The sequence below is a fragment of the Macaca thibetana genome, chromosome 15 (genome assembly GCF_024542745.1).
Source record: "Macaca thibetana thibetana isolate TM-01 chromosome 15, ASM2454274v1, whole genome shotgun sequence".
Lineage (NCBI taxonomy): Eukaryota > Metazoa > Chordata > Mammalia > Primates > Cercopithecidae > Macaca > Macaca thibetana.
Window position 1 is genome coordinate 75,124,992 of NC_065592.1, and position 13,508 is coordinate 75,138,499.

General features: G+C 39.8%; 1 long non-coding RNA gene across 1 annotated transcript in view; it reads left to right on the forward strand.

The window, feature by feature from the left end:
• The window catches only part of LOC126937884 (uncharacterized), a 101,082-nt gene that overhangs the window by 6,185 nt on the left and 81,389 nt on the right, over positions 1-13,508 (forward strand). Inside the window, exon 2 of the long non-coding RNA XR_007719887.1 lies at positions 8,096-8,240. This is a non-coding gene — a long non-coding RNA (uncharacterized LOC126937884). The remainder of the gene's footprint in view (positions 1-8,095; positions 8,241-13,508) is intronic.

The following is a 13,508-nucleotide window of genomic DNA, read 5'->3' on the forward strand; positions in this document are numbered from 1 at the left end:
AAAACTTCAAAGGACAGGCTGACTCTCTTGTTAGTGGCTAATAATGCTGGTCTAAGCCAGTGCTCATTTACCATTCCTAGAATCCTAGGGCCCTTAAGAATTATGTCAAGTGTACCCTGTCTGTCCTCTGTAAATGGAACAGCAAAGCATGGATGTCAGCACATCCGTTTCCAGTGTCGTTTATTGAATATTTTAAGCTCTTGTTGAGAACTACTACTTGGAATGAAAGAGTCCTTTAAAATTTTTACTGTTCATGGACAGCACATCTAGCCATCCAAGAGTTCTGATGGAGACATACAAGGAGATTAATGCTGTTTCCTTGCCTGCTAATGCAGTATCCATTCTGTAGCCCATGGACCAAGGAGTAATTTTGACTTTTAAGTCTTGTTATTTAAGAAATACATTTCATAAGGCTATGAAACGCAGCTGTACATAGTGAATCTGCTATACATAGTGATTCCTCTGATGAATCTGAGCAAAGTAAATCTAAAACCTTGTGGAAAGGGGCTGGGCGTGGTGGCTCATGCCTGTAATCCCAGCACTTTGGGAGGCCGAGGTGGGCGGATCACCTGAGGTCAGGAGTTCAAGACCAGCCTGGCCAACATGGTGAAACCCCGTCTCTACTTAGAAATACAAAAATTTGGCTGGGTATGGTGGCTCATACCTGTAATCCCAGCACTTTGGGAGGCCGAGGTGGGTGGATCACCTGAGGACAGGAGTCCAAGACCAGTCTGGCCAACATGGTGAAACCCTGTCTCTACTAAAAAATACAAAAATTAACCAGGTGTGGCTGGGCACAGTGGCTCACCCCTGTAATCCTAGCACTTTGGGAGGCCGAGGCAGGTGGATCACGAGGTCAGGTGATCGAGACCATCCTGGTTAACATGGTGAGACCCCATCTCCACTAAAAATACAGAAAGAATTAGCTGGGCGTGGTGGTGGGTGCCTGTAGTCCCAGCTACTCGGGAGGCTGAGGCAGGAGAATGGCATGAACCTGGGAGGTGGAGCTTGCAGCGAGCCGAGATCGCGCCACTGCCCTCCAGCCTGGGTGACAGAGCGAGACTCCATCTCAAAAAAAAAAAAAAAAAAAAAAAAAAGCCAGGCATGGTTTCGGGCACCTGTAATCCCAGCTACTCGGAGGCTGAGGCAGGAGAATTGCTTCAACCTGGGAGGCAGAGGTTGCAGTGAGCTGAGGTCGCGCCACTGCACTCCAGCCTGGGCAACAAGAATGAAACTCTATCTCATAAACAAAAATTAGCCGGGTGTGGTGGCACACACCTGTAGTCCCAGCTACTGTGGAGACTAAGGCACAAGGATCCCTTGAACCCAGCAGGTGGAAGTTGCAGTGAGCAAGATTGTACCACTGCACTCCAGCCTGGGCAATAGAGTGAGACTGTCTCAAATAAATAAATAAATAAATAAATAAATAAATAAATAAATAAAATAAAACCTTCTGGAAAGGAGGTTTATATGCCAGTCTAGATGCCGTTAAGAACATTCATGATTAATGGAAGGAGGTCAAAATGTCAGTATTAACAGGAATTTGGAATGAGTTGCTTCTAATCCTTATGAGTGACTTTGAGGGGTTCAAGACTTCATGTAGGAAGTCGCTTCAGAAGTGATGGGAATAGCAAGTGAAAAAGAATTGAAACAGCCTGAAGATGTGACTGAATTGCTACAATCTCATGATAAAACTAATGGATGAGCAGTTGCTTCTTATTGATTAGCAAAGAAAGTGGTTTCTTGAGATGGAGTGTTCACCTAGTTAAGATGCTGTGAACATTGATGAAATGACAAAAGTTTTAGAATACTACATAAGCTTAGTTGATAAAGCAGTGACAGGGTTTGAGAGGATTGACTCCAATGTTGAAAGAATTTCTACTATGGTTTAAATGCTATCAAACACCATCACATGCTACAGAAAAATTATTCATGAAAGGAAGAGTTCATCAATGGGTCAAATTTTATTGTTTTCTTATTTTAAGAAATTGCAGTCGGGCACGGTGGCGCATGCCTGTAATCTCAGCACTTTGGGAGGCCAAGGCAGGCAGATCACGAGGTCAAGAGATCGACACCATCCTAGCCAACATGGTGAAATCCCGTCTCTACTAAAAATACAACAATTAGCCAGGCGTGGTGGCACCTGCCTGTAGTCCCAGCTACTTGGGAGGCTGAGGCAGGAGAATTGCTTGAACCTGCAAGGCGGAGGTTGCAGTGAGCCGAGATCACGCCACTGCACTCCAGCCTGGCGGCAGAGGAAGACTCATCTCAAAAAAAAACAAAAACAAAAACAAAAAACTTGCAACCTTCAGCAACCACCACCCTGATCAGTCAGCAGCCATCAACATGGGACAAGACCCTCCAGCAGCAAAGAGATTACTATTTGCTGGATGCTGTGAAGATCATGAGCATTTTGTTAGCAATAAAATGTATATATACATACACACACACACACACACACACACACACACACACTTTGAGATGGAGTCTCGCTCTGTCACCCAGGCTGGAGTGCAGTGGTACGATCTCAGCTGACTGCAACCTCCACCTCCCAAGTTCAAGCAGTTCTCCTGCCTCAGTCTCCTAAGTAGCTGGGATTACAGGTATGTACCACCATGCCTGGCTAATTTTTGTATTTTTAGTAGAGATGGGGTTTCATCATATTGGCCAGGCTGGTCTCAAACTCCTGACCTCGTGATCTGCCCACCTCGGCCTCCCAAAATGCTGGGATTACAGGCATGAGCCACCGTGCCTGGCCAATGAGGCTCTTTTATACCACTTTTACTACACTTAAAGGATCATGTCTCAACTAGTGACTCTATCATCTTTACCGATTAACTGGACGTCCAGTGGTGCCCAAATTTTCAGGGATTAACATGGGCGTGGGCAAAATCTTGCCTTGTTAAGGTTAATGGTATTGTAAATTGTTAACTATTGCATTTAGGTTGGGCATGGTGGCTCATCCCTGTAACCCCAGCACTTTGGGTGGCCAAGGCGGGCAGATCACTTGAGGCCCGGAGTTTGAGACCAGCCTGGTCAATATGGTGAAACCCCGTCTCTACTAAAAATACAAAAATTAGCCAGGCATGGTGGCGCGCACCTGTAGTCCCAGTTACTTGGGAGGCTGAGGTAGGAGAATTTCTTAAACCTGGGAGACGGAGGTTGCAGTGAGCCGAGATTGCACCACTGCACTCCAGCCTAAGTGACAGAGGGAGACTTTGTCTTAAAAAAAAAAAAAAAAGCGCCTCATTCAGTTTAAGTTTGCATGAAATATGATACATACTGTTACTACATTCAGGCCATATGAGTAAATTATACATCCTTCAAAATTATATTTATACTTTTTGTCTTTCATTTACTTATGACCATTTACTCAATGTTCTATTTTTAACATGTTGGCATTTTCTTTGTTTCATTATTCCAGTTATTAATGGTTGCATATTCTGGAATCTCTTCTTATTAAACTTGGGCAAATATAGCATACATTTGAAAAGAACAGATCAAAAGAGAACTTCTGAAGGAAATTCCATCCAATCAAGCAAAGAACCATTCAGTGTGTCAATATTCAATCATCTCCCAAAACCTTTGTCTCCTGTCTCACAATGACACTGTCAGCTTCAAGAACAGGAAAACATCATCAGAGGCTTCTTCCTAGAGACTGCAACCCCATGCTTTCCTTCCAGCATTGCTCCAACCGCTCCAATTGGGTCCTCCTTCTTCATAGGTTCACCTTTTCTTTGCTCTTTGTCTTAGTTTTGGTTCCCCCAGAAGCCAGATCCCAAGACATTAATACGTACACAAATAGTTTACTTGGGTAGTGATCTCAGGAAATACGGGCAAGGGAAGTGAGACAAAGAGGGAAGGCAATCAATGAAAAGGGTGTGTTTTCAAGTGGGTTAGTACTATAGATAATGGACTTAATCCCTCTGGAGAATTTTGGGTACCAGTGTAAAATTCATGCCTCTTGAGTTATTCTACCAGAGTAGCAAAGGAGCTGAAGTATTTATTTATTTATTCATTTATTTATTTTTTTTTTGAGACGGAGTCTAGCTCTGTTGCCCAGGCTGGAGTGCAGTGGCCGGATCTCAGCTCACTGCAAGCCCCGCCTCCCGGGTTCACGCCATTCTCCTGCCTCAGCCTCCCGAGTAGCTGGGAGTACAGGCGCCCGCCACCTCGCCCGGCTAATTTTTTTTGTATTTTAGTAGAGACGGGGTTTCACCGTGTTAGCCAGGATGGTCTCGATCTCCTGAACTCGTGATCCGCCCGTCTCGGCCTCCCAAAGTGCTGGGATTACAGGCTTGAGCCACCGCACCCGGCCAGGAGCTGAAGTATTTATACCCCAACTCCTATCAATCATTAGTTAAAGGCTGTACTTAAGGCATTACATCTCCTCAAACCTATGCTCACACATAGAGCTCCAGTCACCAGAGAAGGCCATTAAGCAAGATGCTCCAGCTGCTGGCACTTGGTAAGGCTCAGGAGACATGGGCAGGGCACCAACTATATCTACTACACTGCTATCTGAGATCCCAATCTAGTACACTAAGACCCATGACTAAAAGCCAGAGATTACAAAATAGGAAAGAAGATCAAAGCCTCTAGAGTCAGACTCATTGGTTTCAAAACCTGATTTCTTAATCTCTCTAAGCTTCAAAATTCCATAGAGGATTGTTACGGGGATTGAATAACGTAATCCATGTAAAAGTATCCAGTATTGTGACTAGCACGTACTACATATTCCCAAAAATACTAGTTAATAATGTTAACACCTGATCCCCTCATGGAGACATAAAACTGAACAGGATCTACTTTGTTCTCTGTCCAGATTGCCTAGCAGGGACCCAGCAATTCCAGTTTTGCTACTGTCACAGCATTTACACTGGTGTCAGTGAGCAGAACTGATGAAATGACTGGGCTTCAGTTAAAGTAGTCATCAAGACATGGCCAGATGGAGCCTTGAATTATCATCAATGCAGAGTGGGTTGCTTCAAGCTGCATGGGGCTCTATGGAGTGCAGAAGAGTACATGGATCTCCTAAAGAAGGAATAGGTTCTAGAGCAAGCCTACCTGGTGGTCCAACTTAGCCTCTTCACACTATTTTCCTAACCAGCCACTCAGACAGTCTTTAATTTTTTTTAATGTTTATGAGAAAAAGGGAGAAAAGAACTAGTACTTATCCTTCTCAATATCAAGTTCTAACACAGCAATATAACTGCTCTTTCAATAAGCAAAGTATTTTTGGAATTCCGTAGTTCAAATGAAATTACATGGTTCACATGCTCAAGGCATTTTTTTCCAAATGGTTTTCATTCCCAGTCAGTAAAGACCAGACTTTTGGAAAAACTCAAACTTTCATTAAAGTTCAGCCATGCAGGATATAAAAGCTGGGTGGATCCACTTTGATTTTGCTTTGTTGCTAACCATTTCCGCTTAACTGACAGCAAGAACAGATTTTTGGAAGAGAATGCAAAGGGCATGAAGAGGCCTGTGACACCACATAAAAATTCTAACAAAAGAAAACTTAGAGAAGAAAATTTACCATATTTTCCAAACAGCAGAAAACACTAATTTTTCAATTTTAATATAGTATCTGAAATAAATATATAGCAAATGTATTTCAGTACAATTTGGTATTTTTTTAAATCACTGATCATGAAGACTACAGTTGAAATACCAAATTTTAAAAAACACTTAGCCACTAATAGTTATAGACCCCTAATGAAAATATTGCCTTCTCCTGGAAAACCAAACATCATATGTTCTCACTCATTAGTGGGAGATAAGCTATGGGGATGCAAAGGCATAAGAATGACACAATGGGCCGGGCGCGGTGGCTCAAGCCTGTAATCCCAGCACTTTGGGAGGCCGAGGCGGGCGGATCACAAGGTCGGGAGATCGAGACCATCCTTGCTAACATGGTGAAACCCCGTCTCTACTAAAAAATACAAAAAACTAGCCGGGCGTGTTGGCGGGCGCCTGTAGTCCCAGCTACTTGGGAAGCTGAGGCAGGAGAATGGCGTAAACCCGGGAGGCGGAGCTTGCAGTGAGCTGAGATCCGGCCACTGCACTCCAGCCTGGGTGACAGAGCGAGACTCCATCTCAAAAAAAAAAAAAAAAAAAAAAAAAAAAAAAAAAAAAAAATGACACAATGGACTCTGGGGACTCAGAGGAAGGGTGGGAAGGGGGTGACGGATAAAAGACTACAAATTGGGTTCAGTGTCTACTGCTCGGCAGATGGGTGCACCAAAGTCTCACAAATCACCACTAAAGAACTTATGTAACCAAACATCACCTGTTTCCCCCAAACCTATGGAAATCAAAAATTAAAAAATAAAAATATAGGAAAGTGCTTTGTACATGTCAAAAAAAAATGTTGCCTTTCTTAATAAAAATAAACGCTTCTCCCAAATGTTCACTGGAAGGAGAATCTCCACATGGGGAAGAATAGCTAGATCTTATATCCCGCTAATTTTGTCTTCCCTTGGCCTGTGGGGGAAGACGCTATTCCCCTCTTTACTATTGGTCTAAGACCAGACAGTGGACTGGTTTGATCCCAGGAACACTCCCTAATAAACTTCCTTCACCCCAATCTCTGTCCAGACTGTGCTTCACTGAGAACCCAATTTGTGGCAGTTACCCATGGCCAAGGTACATACACCTTAACACTTCAACTCCTCAAGTCTAGACCCAGAAGAGTAAGAACAAGAAAAAAAGCAACTTATTGACTGTGTGTGGAAGTGGCTTTGTTCAATTGATTGGTGGTGTTAATGATCCCTTCTTTACAGGAGGAAGTTAGCCTCTCTCTTTTGAGGTTTCTACGTGATAACCATATTGGAAAATAACCCAATAGGTACAATATCCACAAAATTGTGGGTTGTGGGGGCATTTTGTTATACACTATCTTAGAGTCCAAATCAGTTAATAGAAAAGGGAGAGTGACAATATTATTGCATAGAAACAAAAGAAGTACTGATACATCTCACTTTGTAAAAAAAGAAACACATTTCAGAAAAAGTTAGCTATGAATCATATTTTTATCTTAAATTTTATTTTAAAGTTAGTAATGAAATGCACCATCTAAAGATTTTTAGGACATAGTTTTTGCAGAGAAAAACTTACAAATTTACATTATTACCTTCCAATTTGTTATTTTGTGAAACTAAAAATGCTAAAAAAAATTTTTATCTTTTTCTTTACCAAAAGAGTTTCCCACTCCTCAAAATTTATTTTTATCATCTAAAATGATAAATGATTAAAATTTTTTTATCATTTAAAAGTGATAAATACTCTATTTTAAATCACTGAGATGATTTATAATAATGTATTATTGAAAATCTAAATACCACAGCAAAACACTTAATATAAAATTACATTAAACTCTAATCAGTTTCTTTTGGCCCAATATTTTTAGATAAAGAAATTACTTCAAGTTGCATATGCTATAAATATTCTTGAGATTAGCCAAACTTTTTCACAGTACTGGAACTTTGTTGTGTTATTATTACTCAAATTCATTGACAAAGAGTTATTATCTCCCTAGCAGAATTTTATTTCTAAGGCTATGTTTTGATAATGGTTTTAACATTCATCCTGGATGAGTGGCTAAGAATCTGGAAATGAAAATTAGGAATGTACTTATCCTCTTCTGCCAAAGAGTGTTTTCTTTTTCCCCCAGATTAGTAGTCACAGAGTAACCATGGATTATGGTTACCAAATTGGTACCAAATTTGGATTTCATATGGAGAACTTGGCCTTAGCTCAAACGCAGCAATTCACATTTAAATAAAATGAATATTTAGATGCTGTGCTCAAATTTAGATAAGATTATATTGTAGTGATTCTGGGGGAAATCAGTCTTAAGATCACATCTATTTGCAGTGGAATGAGGAATTTCCTTTGGAGAATAATTAGTAGAACTATTACTGCAAAGCTACCTAAGTCCTCTTATGTGATATAATCAGAGGCAATTGGCAAAAGAACATGAGTCAAAAATATCCCTCGGAGAGCCTGTACCCAGATCCAAAATACGGACATGCACTTTCTTATGAAGGGTTTCAGATGCATAAGACTTTTTTTTTTTTTTTTTTTTAAACAGGTTTCTAGGTAACAAGTCACTTGACTTCTCTGGGCCTCTTAAACTTCCCATATGAAAATAGACTAGATGAACCTGGAGAGACATTTTCTGCCTGACATGGAAGGTGAAAGTGAAGAAATTAGTTGTATTTCCTAACACTCAGGAGGTAGGTGCAGAGCCCATAGCTCCCCCAGCTCCTCTGGATCTTATGCTTCAGCTTCTCTAACTCTTGGGTCAGAGGTGTGTTTAACTCTGTGGTAAATGGCACCAGAGGTTTGGAGGTGGTGAGAGACCAATGCAGATTCCAGTCCATCCTCATGGATTCCAGTTTGTCCTCGCTTCCTGCTCTCTACCTCCTGACCACTGGTCCTGTGAACTTCGGTTCCAGCACTAGACACAGAAACAGCAGCCTCCCATAGCTTGTATAACCAGCTCCCACAATTGCATACAGTCAAGTCTCTACAATAAAAATAAATCCCTTATGTCAATTTCTCTTAGTAGTTCTACTTCTTTGAACAAACCTTGACTGATTATATTTGGGTTGTTATGTTTTTAACAAAAAGTGCTACTGTGCATATTCATGTTCATATTTTCTGGTACGCTTGTGCAAGAATTCCTCTACAATATATACCTGAGCTTACATATTGCTGGATTGTAGAATGTACAGTACTTAACTTTGTAAGATAATGACAAATTGTATTCCAGGGTGGTTGTGCCAATTTATGTTCACACCAGCATTGTTTAAGAGTTCCCCTTGAACTGTCTTTGGGAAAAATTAATATAGTGATATTTCTCTTTTAATTTTTTTTGGAGACAGGGTCTCACTATGTTGCTCAGGTTAGAGTCAAACTCCTAGGCTCAAGTGATTCTCCTACTTCAGCCTCCCAAGTAACTGGGACTACAGACATCCACCGCTGCACCCAGCAGTAATACTTAACTTTAGTTCATCTGAAGAGTATAATATGTTTACTCATCGTAATGTTAATTTGCATTTATATTCTCACTGTGAAGTAGAGAATCTTTTAATATTTTTATTCTTCATTCATATTTCCTCTTTTGCAAAATGACTATTCATGCCTCCCTTTTTTGTGGCATTGCTTGTCATTTAATTATTGATAAACAGAAAGAGTTCTTCTTGCATTCTGGAAACAAATCCTTTAGTGTTATATGCAGTGGTGTGCTGAAGCTGGCTTGTGTAGTCAGAGAGATTTGTGTATCTCTTCCTAACTTCATGTTTAGCAACATCATGTTGGTGGCTTGAAATAAATTTTCCACCTTGAAAAGAATCATACCCAACAAATCATGGCTTTTTTCCTCTCTGCAACACCAGGTTTTTAAAATGTATTTTGGCGTACCACTAGTTATATATAGCAGATATCTACTACTGGCTTGTGGCTTGTCTACAAATTCTTGTTTGGAGTATTTTGAAAAACAGAAAGTCAACTTTGTTCATCTCTTCAGTTTTAGATAAGCTTTTTTGGAGTGTTTTGTGTTTTCAGTTTCAGATAAGGCTTTTTTTGGGTATGTGTTTTCTCTACCCCAGGAAACTAAAGACATTATCCCATAGATGTTTAAAATATCAGCTTTCACATCCAAGTCTTGGATGCATCTAGAATTGACTTATGTATCATGTTGGGTAGGAATCCAATTTCATTTATCCCCATATTCTCCCAGCACCACTTATTGACTAATTCTCCCTTTCTTCGTTATATACAATACCACCTCTGTTATATATGGTGTCCAAATATGTGTGGATCTGTTTCCAGAATCTCTACTATTCCATTAATCCATTTGTGTATTGCAGCATTAATACCACTCTCTTAATTAACTTTGTAATCAAAGTCCTCAAATAGGATAGAGTATACCTCCTACCTTATTCTTCTCCAAAAGAGTCTTTGTTATATTTTTGACCTTTGTTCATCCATGTAAATTTTAGAATAAGCTTTTAGGTTCTTGGGAAAAAACACAGTGGGATTTGGCATTAAGTTACACTGAATCTGTAGGTCAAATTGGGAAAAACTGGTAACTTTACAACAGAAAGTCTTCCTTTTGAATGTCTTCTTTTATTTATTTCTATAGTAGATCTTCTTTGATGTTTATCAAATAGAGTTTTAGAATTTATTCCATATTGGTCTTCCATAACTTCATTAGATGTAATTTATACTTTTTTATTGTTATGGTATATTAGTCTTTTCTCATGCTGCTAATAAAAGACATACCAGAGACTGGGTAATTGATAAAGAACAAGAGGTTTAATGGACTCACAGTTCCACATGGCTGGGGGCGGCCTCACAATCATGGCAGAAGGCAAAGGAGGAGCAAAGTCATGTCTTACATGGCAGCAGGTAAGGAAAGCTTGTGTAGAGGAATTCCCCCTTATAAAACCATCAGACCTCGTGATATTTACTCTCACAAGAATAGCACAGAAAAGACCCACCCCCATGATTCAATTACCTCCCACTGAGTCCCTCCCAGAACGTGGGAATTATGGGAGCTACAGTTCAAGATGAGATTTGGGTGGGGACACAGCCAAACCTATCATATGGTAACCTGCTTTTTTATTTTTTAAATTTTCTGTTTGTTGCCAATGCTTAGAAATATATTTGGTTGTGCATATTGTTATTCTATTCAGCCATGTTGGTTAGCTTTGTTATTGTTATTATTATTTATTTTATTTCTTCTTGAGACAGAGTTTTGCTCTTCTTGCTCAGGCTGGAAGTGCAATAGCATAGTCTTGGTTCACTGCAACCCCTGCTTCCTGGGTTCAAGCGATTCTCCTGTCTCAGCCCCTCGAGTAGCTGGAATTACAGGCGAATGCTGCCACACCCGGCTAATTTTGTATTTTTAGTAGAGATGGGGTTTCTCCATGTTGGTCAGGCTGGTCTCGAACTCCTGACCTCAGGTGATCTGCCCTCCTTGGCCTCGCAAAGTGCTGGGATTACAGGCGTGAGACCCTGCATGGCCAGCTCTGTTATTATTACCAATAATTTGCCTGTAGATTTTGTGGGACTTTCTGTATAGAGAATTATATCTTTATGAATGAAGTATATTCCAATACGCCTACCTTTTATTGCTTTTCCCAATCTTTGTACTTTGTTGCTTCTTTTTCTTGTCTTAATGCACTTAGAAAATCCACTATAATGTTGAGTAGAAGTAAATAGGACTTCTAAGTCTTATTCATGATTTTGAAAAGTCTGCTTCTCATTATCTGCTGCATCTTTTGAGATTATCATATTTTTCCCCTTTAATCTGTTAATGCGGTGAATTATATATATGTGTATATATGTGTATATATAGTGTGTGTGTGTATATACACACATATACGTGTGTGTATAGATACATATGTATATATGTATGTATATATACATATATACACATGTATATATGTGTGTATATACATGTGTATATATGTGTGTATATACATGTATATATACATGTGTATATACATATGTATATATGTATATACAAGTATATACAACTATATATACATGTGTATACACATACATATGTATGTATATATGTGTGTATATACATATATGTATATATACATATATGTGTATATATACGTATATATATGTGTGTATATGTGTGTGTGTGTGTGTGTGTGTATATATATATTTTTGAGACGGAGTTTTGCTCTTTTTGCCTAGGCTGGAGTGCAATGGTGCGATCTCAGCTCGCTGCAACCTCCGCCTCCTGGATTCAAGCGGTTCTCCTGCCTCAGACTCCCAAGTAGCTGGGATTACAGGCGTGTACCACCACACCTGGCTAATCTTTGTACTTTTAGTGGAGAAAGGGTTTCACCGTGTTGGTCAGGCTGGTGTCAAACTCCTGACCTCAGGTGATTTACCTGCCTTGGCCTCCCAAAGTGCTGGGATTTCAGGTGTGAGCCACTGTGCCTAGTCAGTGAATTATATTTTTATATTTTCTTTTCTTTAGTATTATTATTATTATTATTATTATTATTTGAGACAGGGTTTTGCTCTGTTGCCCAGGCTGGAGGGCAGTGGTGCCATCTTGGCTCACTGTTGCCTTCACCTTCCAGGCTCAAGCAATTCTCCTACCTCAGCCTCCCAAGTAGCTGGGACTACAGGCATGTGCTACCATGCCTGGCTAATTTTTGTATTTTGGGGGAGGAGACGGGGTTTTACCATGTTGCCCAGGTTGGTCTCTAACTCTTGGGCTCAAGTAATTCACCCACCTCGGCCTCTCAAGGCACTGGGGCTACAGGTGTGAGCCACCGTGCCTAGCCATATTTTATATTTCCTAATGTTTAACTGCCCTGGCATTTCTGGTTAATCTCAACTTTTTTATGATGTATTATCTCTTTGAAATAAACTCCTAATCTTGTTTCATTAGTATTTTATTTGAATTTGTAGCTATGTTTATGAGTGAGATTGGTCCAAAAGGTTTCTTTATTGTCCTGTCCTTATTTGGTTTTGCTATCAAGGTTACATTAATATCATTGAGTGAGTTGTGTCATAGTCCCTCTTTTTCAGTTTTATAGGACATTTTTTTTTTTTTTTTTTTGAGACAGAGTCTTGCTTAGTCGCCCAGGCTGGAGTGCAGTGGCGCGATCTCGGCTCACTGCAAGCTCCGCCTCCCGGGTTCACGCCATTCTCCTGCCTCAGCCTCCCGAGTAGCTGGGACTACAGGCGCCCGCCACCTCGCCCAGCTAGTTTTTTGCATTTTTAGTAGAGACGGGGTTTCACAGTGTTAGCCAGGATGGTCTCGATCTCCTGACCTTGTGATCCGCCCGCCTCGGCCTCCCAAAGTGCTGGGATTACAGGCGTGAGCCACCGCGCCCGGCCAGGACATTTTTAAAGATTGGAATGATCTCTTTCTTGAAACCTTGGTGTAAGTAATTTATAAACATATCTGGACTAATTATTTTCTTTGTGGGAAGATTTAAAAATATTTATTGCATTTCTTTGGTAGATATAAAACAATTCAGTTTCTCTATTTTTTAGTAAGTTTTCGTAAATCATAGTTTTCTAGGAATTTGCCCATTTCACCTAAGTTTTTGACTATGTGGCCTAAATGATTCAGAGTAGCTCATCTAAAAAAATCTTTGCCTTGTCTGTGATTAGGTCCCTTTTTATTCTAATATTGCTTATTTGTACGTTCTTTTTTTTTTTCTCGCTCAATCTCAGCAGAGATTGTTCTGTTTATAAAATAAAACTTTTAATTTTGTGGATTTTTTTTTGTATCTTTTTTTTTACCTTTTTCTGAACCTCTGTTTTTATCTTTATTATCTACTTCCTCCTACTTTGATTGTTTTTCTATTTTTCCTCCTAATTTCTTGAGTTAAACACAAAACTCATTAATTTTTAACCTACCTTCTTCTCTAAAACAAGCTTTCAAATTAATAAATTGTCCTTAAAGAACGACTTTAACTGTTTTACAGAACGTGGTAGGTGATATTTTCATTATC